At 41.5% G+C, this 13,176-nt stretch overlaps 1 long non-coding RNA gene across 2 annotated transcripts in view; it reads left to right on the top strand.

The window, feature by feature from the left end:
• LOC143170365 (uncharacterized) overlaps positions 1-13,176 on the top strand; it is a 74,809-nt gene that overhangs the window by 47,282 nt on the left and 14,351 nt on the right. The window contains exons 1-2 of one of the 2 annotated variants that reach the window (XR_012997043.1): positions 4,313-4,364; positions 5,789-5,962. The exons of the other annotated variant lie outside the window; for it this stretch is intronic. This is a non-coding gene — a long non-coding RNA (uncharacterized LOC143170365). Of the gene's footprint in view, positions 1-4,312; positions 4,365-5,788; positions 5,963-13,176 lie in introns of those variants that run through there. 2 annotated transcript variants of the gene reach the window in all.

Here is a 13,176-nt window from a genome sequence, read left to right as displayed (position 1 = left end):
TCCTTAATTTCAAGGAACTTTTTGCAGTTAAACACAACTCAACATTTGACTGTAAACTCATTAGAAACAAGAGAAAGACAAGGGAAAAGTTGATCTCCTGTGCAGTGAAGGAAGATACTGCGTGATGGTGAAAAATCTGAACGTAGTGCCTCTTTTTGTTTGTTTTTTGGATGGCGCTGGGAAGTTAGACGTCTGAAATGTGATTGGCCTGAACTTCATCCTCTATGACTTACAGACTGCTCAGTGCAATCTCTGTACTGTTAACAGCTACCTCTGAGAGTATGTGGAGGATGAGGGAAGAAACAACTATGAAAGGACAGGCGTGATGCTTAGCTCCAAAAACATTGTGAAGGGGTGGTGTGAAGTCCGGGAAGCGGAGAATCACAGACTAGTCATTTCAGTGCCAGCCCATGGAAAATTATTGGAAAAAATAATTGAACCAAGTATTTGTTCACACCTGGAGGATAACAGGGAGGAGATTAAGACGGCATTGATTTGTTGAGCAAATTGTGCCTGAGCAGGCTGAGCTCCTCTACTGGGATACCCAAAACTAAATCCAAATGAAATCAGGAGTTACAGGCAAATTCGCAGGCAGGTGATGTAGTAAGAGTACTTTGTACTCTTTGTGGTGCAGAGCAAAGATGATAGTAATATCTGCCTCCGAAAACACACTGTCCTGTGCTTGATTCCATTTCACTATCGGGATATTACAAGGCACTCTGTGAGTCTGGGACGGCTATATCAAAAATCACCTCCCGAGGCACAGATCACTGGGACAACACCGCTCCTCCCAGGCAATGTGTTTGACAGTACCCAGGAATAAGCACTCAAGAGCTAGAGATTTAAAAAAAGAAAAAAAAAAAAAAGATTGGCTAAAACAGTGAGTTTATTCTGAAGTGTTTCCAAATGGCCACACATCTTTTTTTCAGTGGTGAAAATCCCTTTTAAAAATTATTTTATTTGATCAATTAAATGCTACCAATTTCTGGATGCACTAACCACAAATTTGCTAAATTCCTGAGCTAATGAAAGGCTGGCTTGCTTTGACATGAATGGGAGTTTTGTTTGAGTAACAATCGAATAAGGACTTGGCCCAAAGACAGCAAGGAAAACATTTAGATGTTAAATATGTATTCAGAAAACCTTTCTTCAAATCTTTTCTATTACAGCAACAGGATAGTAATTGTGTTCTCTAGAAGGGACAGTTCAGTGAGACGTCCAGCACCTCTCAGGATTTAGCAGAGTGAGCAAGAAACTATGCAAATATTTTAGTTTAGAAATACTTGTAGCTCCTTTTCAAACAATGAAAGCCTCAATTAAAGCCAGATCTCCGTTATTTAAAAATTCCAGTCAGCAACTGAGAGAGAGAGAGAGAGAGAGTGAGTTTCATTTTTTCCCCCTCACTCGCAAACATAAAGTTCAAGGTATTTGAGAGTCAGGAAAATTGTGTCTAACGTTAAAACTGTGAGAGCTGAGAAGTCTGAAGCTGTGATTCTTATCTTCTAAAGAGTTTTGCAGTCATCAATACCTAAAGTGAGCTGAAGTACAAGAAATAGGTGACCTTAATAGATATAACCCTGTATGGGTTCATTGTACCATGAAATTAAGTTTTTAATCTGAATTGATGAACAAAAATGCTGGTTTGATCCTCCCCACACACACTAGTTTAAATAGTTTGGTAACTGTTTCACTTCCAGAATGTAGCTGCGCAAAACAGATCGGCAACAGAATAATCCACTTCATGGACTATAGGCTGGGATGATCCAGAAACAAAAAGGTCTTGGAGACTTTTTTTTTTGTTTTGTTAAATTGTTGCAAGCAAGTTTTGGGATTATTGGAGGATGTAAATTGCTTCTGGTAATTTGCAAACATAGGGGTAAATCCCAAAGTCACTAAAATCGGTGGTCGGTGAGTCTTTTGATGGACTTCACCTGGCTTTGGATGCAGTTCCAGGCTTCTGTCTGTTGCCAGTGGAAGCCACCAGTTCTGCATATAATCACATTCAGCAACACCTTCTCCTCAGAGCTCATCTCATTTCAGCAGGCTTCCTTTAAAAGTGATGCACTTCCTCCTTGTGTACCTTTAAAATACTTAGTACCAGGCTGAATTCAAAGCAGATATGTTGTCTAGAAGGGAGTTGCTGACTATTTGGCTTACGACCACTTGATCTCAAGAATTCTAATATAAGTTGTAGAAGCCGAAATGAAGCTATTAATAGAGGATCCCCTGCCAAAAACAAAAAAGAAGACTTAATCTTCTTTATTTAATTTTTAAAAGCAAACTTCTTTTCCGTTTTATTAAAGTTCATCAATATTAAAAATGCCCCTCAGCCCATGATCTTATTTATGGCTTCTTTTTCCCCTAAAATTGCTAACAGAGATTTGACAGATAAAAACAAACAGGAAAAAAAAAAATTCCTCTCTTCATTAGTATCGAAACCTGAACTTGGATATGTTGGTCAGCTGAAGCTGTCAGAATGGCTGGAGGAATTATCTGCTATTATCTGCCGAGTAAACACCATCACAAAATGAAAACTGATGCCATAGCATTTTTTATAATGCAATAGGCATGGCCCTCGCTATTGAGTATTGGAGCCAAATGTTCTGCCATGGCCCTATACAATAGCACTCTTTGACAATAGCTCAGTATTTAGTTTGTTATGAAATCCAGTCTATTTTGGGAGGGCCCTATTGTTTCCATTTTATATGTGCTGCAGACTTGTGTCTCGGAAAACACAGAACTAATTGCAGAAGTTGTCACTGTTGCTGAAAAAGTTGAAGGTTTTGTCCCACTGCGAGCGGAGAAGTGTCTTTCTGCCAGCTAGAGCCTCGGAGACAGCTTGGTCCTGCAGGACTGCACACGCGTTTGTCGATGCCTGTGGGAAGGATCAGTAGTGAGCTACCAAGCAAAGCTGATGTTCAGCTGTGTAATAATTTCTAGAAGTACCAGTGTCTATCCTGGAGGTATCTCATCTTCTTTGATACTTCTCATAGAAGTATCTCATTTTAGCACCAGTCCCTGAAGGAGGATGTAAAACAGTAAATGTGACTATCCGGCTCTTAGAACTCTTCATTTCCTGAAATAAGGTGTTTTTGTCCCCATAATGAAGCTGACTCATTGCTGCCATTAAATAGGAGGGGTTGCTTTATCTGTTCTGCTCTCTAATGGCCTCATTCTGCTCTCCTTTCTCTCACAAAAGACAAGGTCATGCCATTGAAGTTAATAACGTGATGCATACAGAAGTGAGAGGAACGTGAGCTGATTGTGCGTTCTCCACCCCTCTCTCTCTCATGTGCACTGGTTCACTTCTGCTCTTATTTTCTCCATGGAAAGTAGGATCCTTAGCGAGAAGCAACTGCAATGCCAAATCGAATGCTTTTGCAAAAATAGCTTGTTGGGCAGTTCCTGTGATGCCTCATTGCTGCAAGAGGCCCCTGTCCCTGAGCGTGTCCATGCCCCTACTCATGCCCCCAAATGCCCGTGGCTCTTGTCTTGCTCTCCCTGTGTAGACCCATTGCCTGAGTCTGTAGCTGCATCAACTCTACAGATCACTTTTTTCCTTTCCAAACTGCTGGTTCTCGCTGTAGCATTTTAGCATTGCGTAATTTAATAATTTCAGGTAAATCAACGATCTAATGATGTACTCAGTTGTATGTAAGGCAATCCTAGCCCTGGCCTGTTTTAGAGAGAAAACAAAGTAGCCAAGGATTTTGTGGGGTTATGAGAAGCAGAGAATATCAAGAGGAAAAAGGGTATTTCCCTTGCCTGGTTTTATCAGTGGGCACTGATGCCTCGTGGTTGATGAAGGGGACTGATGTTAATATTTCAGACGTTCATTAATGTTCTGACTCATGATGAGGCACTGGACTAGTCACTTCACTCCTGCTTTTCTGTGCCTCTGTTTCTAAGACTGTAAAAAAAGAGACATTAATATTCAACTCCAGAGATCATCAGCAGAAGCTAAAGATTTATTTGAGCCCATAAAGATGACTAAAAGAAAAAAATTCTCATCGACTCCTTTCTTTAGCTTTCTTTTGACTTTTGTCTTGGTTTTTATATGTTTCTAAATAATTACTGACTTTTCGAAGTTCCCCGTACGCTTACGCAGATATCCTTTCCAAAACTGGGGACTCAGAGTCAAATTGACAAGTGGACTGAGGCTGGCAGTAAGACTCATGAGGCCTTTTCAGGTTAGTTGTGGTTCCACAGAAGAAAAACCTTCTGTTATTTTAGATTTGAACTCTTTGCTTTTGTTCACAGTTCCAGAAGTTCACAGCAGAGCTGGGAGCAGTCTGAGACCCAAGCCTTGCCTAGTCCACAGAAACTGTATTTGTGCATCCTCATGCAATCTTACTCAAGTTACTGTAAGTTTGAACAGTCAGCCTTTCTCTGCTGAGATCGATCTGAGTAAATTCAGAGCTATTGAACCTCGTTAAATATGTATTGGTGTTTGTTGTATGTGTATTTTTTCCTTTTTCCTCATTTAAAACAATTCCAAGTTTGTGCATTGAATGCAAATCAGCAAATGAGAGCTGATGAGTTTGCAGACAAATAATGTTGGTGCACTGGTTCCTGGTACCTGTTTCATCCTTCTGTTTTAGAAGACAAAATAAGTGACAGGTAGCACAGAAGTGGTTCATTCTCATGGTGACAGAATCTTCTGAAGGACCGTGCCCTCCCCTGGAAGCATCCTGTGAGCATTAATGGAAATTAGGGACACGTACGGAGGAGAGTGGAGGTGGAGCATACGGAAACAAGTATTTGTTATAAAATGTTTATGTCTAACCTCAGTACAGGTGAAAGGAGCTGGACTGACAGCTCATGGGAAGCACAATATGTTCCCACATGCAACCCAGCACGGTAGTAGCAGAATACAGGAGGAAACTTCCCCTGGCTCATCTGCTTATTTCCAACGCTGATTATGGGGAACGATGCATTCCAAGTTCTGTGTTTTAGCTTACTCAGGGGCTCTGAGCATGACTGCTCAGTGATTTCAGGGATGACAGCAGTTTGATGTGCCTGTGTTGACATGTATGTATGCACATGCGGTCCACCTTTGTTCTCCAGTAATTACTCCATCTTTAAAAGAAACGGCTAGTGCTTGGAGTCGTGCTTACCTGGTATGAATCAGGGAAGTTCTGCTGGAGTAAAACTGAGCTGTGCTAGTTTGTGCTGGCTGAGGATCAAGCCCAGAGAAATATATGTATGTGTTTTATCTATTTTGTAAAATTGTACGAGAAATGGCTTGCTTTGGAAGCTCACCAGCCTTCCCATTCTAAATTTGGATTGCTTACACGCGCCAAAGCATTTCTAGATGAAGGACCATGCAGTCATCTTCCAGACAATGTTCGTCTCCTCTATTGGTTAGAATGGTGTAGCCCCAGTTATTTAAAACATAGTTGCAATCTGCAACATCAGAGCATTTTGTCCAGTGTGAGTGCTTTACTCTGAAAGTAAAGTCGTCGTCTTTTCTCCCTTAGGCCCCCCAACACAGCATGCAAAACCCAAGAAGACATAGCCTGAAGGGCCCCCGCCTTATATCTAATCATGGGAACTATCGCTTAGTATTGATATTGCCTTATTAAAGCAATTAGCCAAGCATTTCAGAAGCTTGTTAATGTTAATAGAGTGACTTCTAATGAGGGATAATGATAACAAGCATGGAAGGTCTCTGGTGAACTTTAGATAATGATGTAAATCTGAGAAAGGTCAATGGTATTCGTGGATTCAATGATGGCCATTCTATTTCCATTCATTACCTAGTTCAGCTTTTATTTTCTCTTCCCAGGCCATTTACATCTGCAAGAACATGTTCCTTACCCAATCTGGAGCCCTACCACTTGGTTCACAGATTGACTTAGCTACGAAGTGAACGATGCTGAGCCTTAGCACTCCTTGTAACAACAAGGAGTGTTGTAACAACTTCCAGACAACAATGAATCAATTAACAGAAGGAAAGCAGGTACAACAGGAGGCACTACGACAATGACAATGTTTTGCATTTACATAGCAAAATATTTCCCAAGAAGATCCCAAAACAGGGGCCTGGACATCACGAGGAGCGTTGTGTGGCTATGGAAAGGATAATGCCAGGGGGAGTGAGATCAAACAGGAAGATGTAGAAGGGTCCTACAGGGAAGCAAGAAATGGAGCTTCTTTGCCAGAACTGGACTGGAAAGTTCAGGTATGACAGCAAGGTCTAGAGCTGTAGGAACTATTTGTGTTGGTATTAAATAGGCATTTGCTAGCATAGAAATTTCAAGTACGTACACCCCATCCCCTCTAATGTGTCTGTGCTGACAGAGTTCTAATCTATCCCTGTCCCTGGTCAGGAACTATGGGCCTAATCCACAGACGTCAGTGCAACACTTAACTTTGCATAGGACCGCAAAGCAGCCCTGCAAAAGGGGTGGAAAATTCTGGAAGGGAGCTTGAGAAGGAAGCGGGGGTCAGACTGGACACTGCTTCAGTGCAGGCCGTCACATGAGGTTCTGGCTAAAGGTCTCATGCAGTTCTTTAAGGAGGCAGATGTGAAGGCAGGGTGTAGCAAGAGGGAGGTTATTTCCAACCTTACACAAAGTCATTACAGGAATTGGCGCTGTATATAATTCTGATATGAACACTGTTTTTATAAAGAGCCACAGAAATAGTTTGAGGGGTAAAGGAAGTGTCTCTCAGTGATAGACTGGAAGAGCTGTCTATTTAGGAAAAAGAATAGAGAGAGATTACTTGATTACTCCATGCTGGCACTCCATTGGTACATTCACGAGAAGAAAATGCTAGATACCGAAAGGCCATTTAAGCTACTAGAGATAAGCATAAAAGCCTGTTACCAAGCCAGGCAAATTTAAAATGGAAATGAAGTGCATGCTTTTTTTTTTTTTTTTTTTAAAGTGAGGGTGATCAGGGGAAGAAACTCCTTAGTAGGTCAATAAACTGCCTCTGGCAATTGGTCAGGGACTTGAGAGCACCAGCAGGTGTTCATGGTCTTGCCCAGCCTCACCTGTGGCCTCCACCCATGCAGCCTGCTGCCCATTGCCCCCACAGCTCTATTTAAGCTCTGATGTGAGCCTCCCCCCAAATTCACCTAAGCTTTGCTGTGGGTAGGTGTCCTGATGTTCCTGACCTGTAGACTGGTCTTCCCAGATTGATCCTGGACCTTCTGCATCACCTCACCTTCACTAGGTGATCACTGGAGCACGAGCTGCGTCTTTGCTGGTGAGGCTGCCCTTACTCTTCTCTGTGCCTTAGTTTACCCATCTGTTCGGCAGACCCCATTATGCTTGTATGACTGATCTGATAGGTGCTGTTATCAGGATTAATAATTAACAATGGGATTTGTAAATCTGGGCTGACTCTACAGAGCTTGCAGAATTGTTCCATGCTTGTACAGAAATCAAAGGAGACAGAAGGTAATTGTAAATCATTTTCAGGAAGTAGTTTTATGCCTTTAGTGGAAAGAATACACATACTAAATGGAATGCCTTCCATTCACACGCTCTTTAGTAATATCTTGAGTCTGTAGATCACCTTTTGATTATTAGTGCTAATATTTGCTCTTTGTTTATTATTCTGCGTCTCTTTAAGATTGAAAAGGAAGGGCACTAGGAATGGCTGGTGAGAGGGGCAGATGGGAGTTATTAAATAAGTAAATAAAAGGCCAGTCATCATATTAACCACTCCAGTCCCTGCTCTAAAGAACCCCATGCTGGTGAACCCTTCTCCTGAGCACAAAGTCCCTGGAGCCGAGAGGGCCCGTGCCTGGACGTGTTTGCCCTCTGGCAGGAGCTCCTGCAGGACTGGAACCGGGCTCTTCATCTGCATCTCACCCTCCTGCATCTGTCCCTGCTTTGTAGACTGCAAGCTCCCATGTGTTTGGGTAGCACTGAGCACGGTAGGCGAGCTGACTCAGTTTCATAACAACTGATAACTGTGGAGAGAGAGGGAGAGAATGTTGTTTTGGGAAAGAATTGGTATTATTGAGTGCTGGAGCTGAGAGAAGCCAAGCCACTGTAGTTCATGCACTCAGGAGAGAAGAAAGCTTGAAGGGGAGATGCAGAAATTAAGTGACTTGCCCAAGGCTACGTATTTGGTCAAGACCGGCTAAACCCCTTGCTCAAGCCCAGCCTGAGGGAGCCCTGCTCCTTGGGCTACCACCCTTTTCCAGGTATATAATTTTCAGTGATAAGCTTCTTCCCCAGAAGCCTCCCCGAGTCCTGCCTTCATTTGAAATTTCTTTCTTGGCTTATTAATTTGAATTCATCACAGCCAGGGTTTGTCTGAATATCTGCTCCGTTTGTCCTCTACAACTTTTACACTTCAGAAGTTCTTATTTAAAAGAAAAAAACCCTACCCAAAACAACACAAAATAGCCCACAAAACCCACGCAGCTTTGCCATAGAGCATCCCCTGTCTTCTCCCTAAGTTTCTCTCTGAAGAATGTGTGAAGAATAAGAGTTGCTTCATGGTTTGGATGAAATTATGTATCTTTATTAGGTTTCTGTTCTCAGGAAACAATTTATTAGACACAAGAATGTTATGTTATACTACCTCCTCCTTTTTGCCTGGGAATGTACAGTTCACACACTGCACCAGCACATAAATCCAGTTTTATTTCTCAATTTATTCACCTGGAACTAAGTGGATTAAATCTTTTTTTAAAGGAGACCGGCACTGCATTTTCAAATAGAAGCACTGCAAATAATCACGATTGTTAGGCAGACAAATTAGAGGTGGCTGCGGACATGCAGTTGCTTTCTATGCAAACTTTTATGCTTGCCGAGTTTAAATGGTGATTTTTTTTTTTCAGTGCAAAATTTACCTTTAATGACCCTCTTTCCCCTTAATAAACCAGGATTGATTAGAATTTGGCTTTAAGAGATGAAAGGACTCTGCAATTATCTACTTGTATATGCCCTTCAGTAAACTACCTTGTCTCCCCCTTTCTACCTCCCCTTCTTAAGAAGACTTTCCCAGGTCCCTCTTGGCTGCGGTTGAACGATGTTGGCTCATGTCCATGCTGCAACAAAGACCTGGCATTCCAGCTGTCTGCTTCTAATCTCCAGTGTCAGCTCTTGTTAATGTTTCAGCATGAAATCAGAGGGGGCAAAGCTGCATGGAATATTAAAACCATGATCAGAATTCCACTGAAATGCTGATAGTCTGCAAGCACCATTAGGAGGGCCGTCAAATCACTGTCTCACATTAAATAAAAAGAAAAGATTTCTATCGCTGGGGCGCACGGGAAGTACAATCAGTGAATCACTGAACTAAATTAGCATTTTTTCAATTGGAGATCGAAGTTGATTTATTGTTCTACACAACATTAATGTAACTATGTGCTTGACCTGTTAAGGGAGCTAATTTTTCATTTAAATGGGTTCTTTCTGTATGCAAAAAGGTTGTAATCATATTTCAACTTTGCAAAGTGATCAGGAAAGTACTGGACTGTTTCAAAATTGTCTTAAGGAGTCTCTCTTCCCTCCCTCCTCCCCCCCCTTATGCCTAGTGGTCAAGGGCAAGGAGTTAAAAAAAAAAAACAAAACAAAACTGTCTCAAGTAATAAGCTTAATTGTCATTTGACTTGAGCTATTTTACACCACTTTGACCATGTAGAAAAGCATTTGAGTGGGTGTAAATTTCACACCCCCAAGCCCTGCAAAGGGATCTTAGTACACAAGGAGGATCCGTCCCGTTAATAATTTCAGGTTTTGCAAAAAGGGGGTGTGTGTGCGTTATTCTTCCACATTTATTTTTTCTCACTGTCCTGAGTAAACAGTTGCTGGATATGACCATAGACATCTCGTATTTTCTGTAGGTTTAAAAAAAAAAAAAAAGCTCCGAGTTCAGTGGCAGCAGGCTGAATTAAAGACTGAGAAATGTAGGCCAATACAAAGCCCAGTGCAGAAATTCTTGCTGGTTTAATAGACTTTGCGAGGTACTATACATGCAGAATAAGAGTTGTAGTTTTCCGGTGAAGTTTGTTTTGCAAATTAAAATGATGGCTTACTGGAAGTGAAGCTGCCTGTGAGAAAGAGTTGCTGATGAGTCTGAAAAAACCCCGCAGCTGTCCAAGAGGAAGTCTACTTTTCTGGTCTGAAAGGCCATTCCATTTTGCAAATATAATTTATAGTTTGAAAATAGAGGAATGTTTTTTTTAAAAGGCAGAAATCTGACCTGTGTGCGAAACCTGCTGAGGTTATCCCTTTCTTCTTGGTTCAGGAGGGTGAGGAGGCGGAGATTTGCAATCTCCAACGCTGGCATGGAGGGGAACCCATTTCCCATCTGACTCCAGTATGTTTCCTGTTAAATGTGTCTACTTTAAACCCGGTCATTTCCAACTGTTGCTGCCTCATAGTCCAGCATCCCAATCTGGGAAAAACTCTTGTACAAATTGACATTCTCCAGATGACAATATAGAGCACCCCGGTGCCTCCTCGCTAACAAAGTGAAGATAATATACATTTCCAATTAGTGGTACACATTCTAGTCATGTTCTCTTTTTACTCCCTAACTATCTTTGTTTTGCTAAAAAGCTGTTCGGTCATTAATGAAATCCTGCAGTTCTGCTAATCCTAGATACAATGCAGCTTTTCTCTAGCAAGCTATCCCTGACATAAAACTACAGTTACCCAAGCTCCCCACCACATTAAGATTCGTTGTCATTTGCCTTTCATTACATACCTGATGTAGCACAGTAGCAGTCAAATGTCCTTGGCAGGCAAAGCAAAGTATTTAATTGTATTAGTTTCCGCTTGCTCCGCCTTAGAAACAATTTTTTTTTCTTGGGAGGGAAAAAAAAAAAGAGAAAAAATACTGTATCATGGAAACTTATACTTTCTGGTTGGACGTAAATGTAATTATACTTAAATTCTCAAAGCAATCTTGCAACCCGCCCCTCCCCAGCAACACTGTATTGCCAGTGCCATATGAAATGCCTCTCCGTAGAGGCGAACAATGAGGCATTCATCAAAGGGAACTAGTGATTAGATGTTTTTCATTTTCAGAACTTTAAGAGATAAATAGGGGCCCTGTTCCTTCATTTGATGTACAGTACTGTTGGGATTCAATTAATCTCTTCTGATAAATACTGAATTTCTGCAATATTATTTCGGAAGAAAGAGTGTCACACAGAATGTTGACTTCAATTCCTCAGAATACGGGTGCTGGCTTTCAATAAAGAAATATATTAAAGAAGGCTTGGATGACCACGGGGCCTGGAACAGGGCTATGAAGCTGTACAGCTTTTCCACTGAACAGCCTTGTTTTTTCCTAGTGTTTCCCTTCGAAAAAAGACATGGGATGGAATAAGGAGCAAAACGTTAAAACTCTAGCTTATGTTTTAGGACATCTGAATTCTGGCCCTGGCTTTTCTGTGCAATTATTGAATCTCTTGGTGTGTTTGTGCCCAATTCTGTTAATAGAAGTTAATCATCTTTTTCCTCATCAAGATGTTGGGGATTGTTTGGGTTTTTTTAAAACTACTAAGGGGTTAAGCAGTGCAGGGATCTCTATAGATAAATGCGGTTACTACGTGTAATTTCTACAGTCTTCATTTGAATATGCAGAATTGCAACCAAAGGGAGCTATCGCTGGCTGGCTGCTCTATGGCCTATGAAAAATGAGTTGCTCCTTTCAGCCCTGAAAGCACAGTCGAGGTTGTGTGTCTGTGTTACAAAAGCCGCCTGCAATTGATAATAATTTACCCATCTATTCCCATTGACAATTTTATTAATAAGATCAATGACTGAACAGGCCTCAAACACTGAACATGTATCTTGTGATTGCTGGAGCAAATGAGGGATATTGATGGAGCAGGGCAGTGTAGGTTTGTGTTGCTGCTGCTGCAAGTTACGTTATCGGTGGGTGGACCAAGAAAATAGGTCAGGTTTGATCAATAGGCCTGCTTTCGTGAGCACTGAATCTACTTATACAAGTGGACCAGCTCAATTAAAAAAAAAAATTAGGTAACCATCAGGCCCAATTCGAATCTAATCTAAGGAAGGAATAACTACGCTCCTGGCAGTAATGCTGAAGTCGTGCGAGTTCTGTGAGGAAGCTCTGCGAAGGCGATGCCCATCGGAGAGGTTCCCGACTGATGTCACGGGGTACTCGGGTGGATATTTCAAACTCTCTGTCCATACCGCCGTGAAGAGCTGAGACCCTCAGCTGGCGTAGCCCTATGAGGTGTTTTACACGGTTAAAGCCCAGCTCAGCACAATCCCAAAGTTGTAATATTGGGCACACATTTTAATGAATCTGGCTTCAATTGCCACAACCCCTTTTGAGCCCATTTGTGCTTTTTATCATGATCACGTTTCACTGCTAGACTTCAGAATCTGTCTTTCCTTGTGATTATTCTGCACTAAAACTACTTTGTTTGTATGTTTTGCTATAGAATGAGCAGCCGTGTATTTAGAGTGGCACACGCTGCATTGCTAAGTCAAAAGACTTAGCAAGTGGTGTTCATTTAGGACTTGATCCTCCTCCCATTTACCTCTTTGGCAAATCTGCCACTGGTTTTACTAGAGCAAAATCAGATACTGATTAAATATGAGTTTACCACTGAGGACAAGACAGAGATTTATGGCCAAATGCTGCAGTCAGCTTCCAGAGCACCACAGAAATATCAAGGGACAAGTGGCAGCTGTACCTATGAAATGAGAAACGTTTTTGGCACAAATCTTCATCTTTGTATTTTAAAGATGCAACAGTTCCTTTGTAGTCTTCAGGATTGATGTTAGGCTTGTTGAGGTCAATAGGAATATTTCAAATGATTTCAAGGGCTTTGGATCAAATCTAAAGCCAAACTGCTCATAAAAAGTCAAGAACTAGACATAGATTTGGGGAGGGAGAAGGAGGTCATTCGGTTAAAAAAGTGGATTTTCTGAATTTCTGCTGGTTTTATCAGGTGCTTTCTGAATGCAGCTCAGCTTGTATTATCTGCAAGATTTTATGTCACTGCAGTATCTCAAGCTGCACCGATAACGGGATCTCACAATGTATTCTTAACACAAAACATGTAGAGAGTTTTGGAAGGTTTAGTCTCTGGATTAACTGAGTGGAAAATGTCTTTCATTGTAGCTACAGATGGCCCACAACACAGGGGAGGAATCTGGAGAAAAAATGAGAACCTCTTTGTCTTTGTAACTTCATTAGGTTTTCCAAAACTCTGAA

Source organism: Aptenodytes patagonicus, chromosome 23 (assembly GCF_965638725.1).
Source record: "Aptenodytes patagonicus chromosome 23, bAptPat1.pri.cur, whole genome shotgun sequence".
Classification (NCBI taxonomy): Eukaryota; Metazoa; Chordata; class Aves; order Sphenisciformes; family Spheniscidae; genus Aptenodytes; species Aptenodytes patagonicus.
The sequence above is the reverse complement of the archived record's forward strand: the minus strand, read 5'-3'. Positions and strand labels throughout refer to the sequence as shown.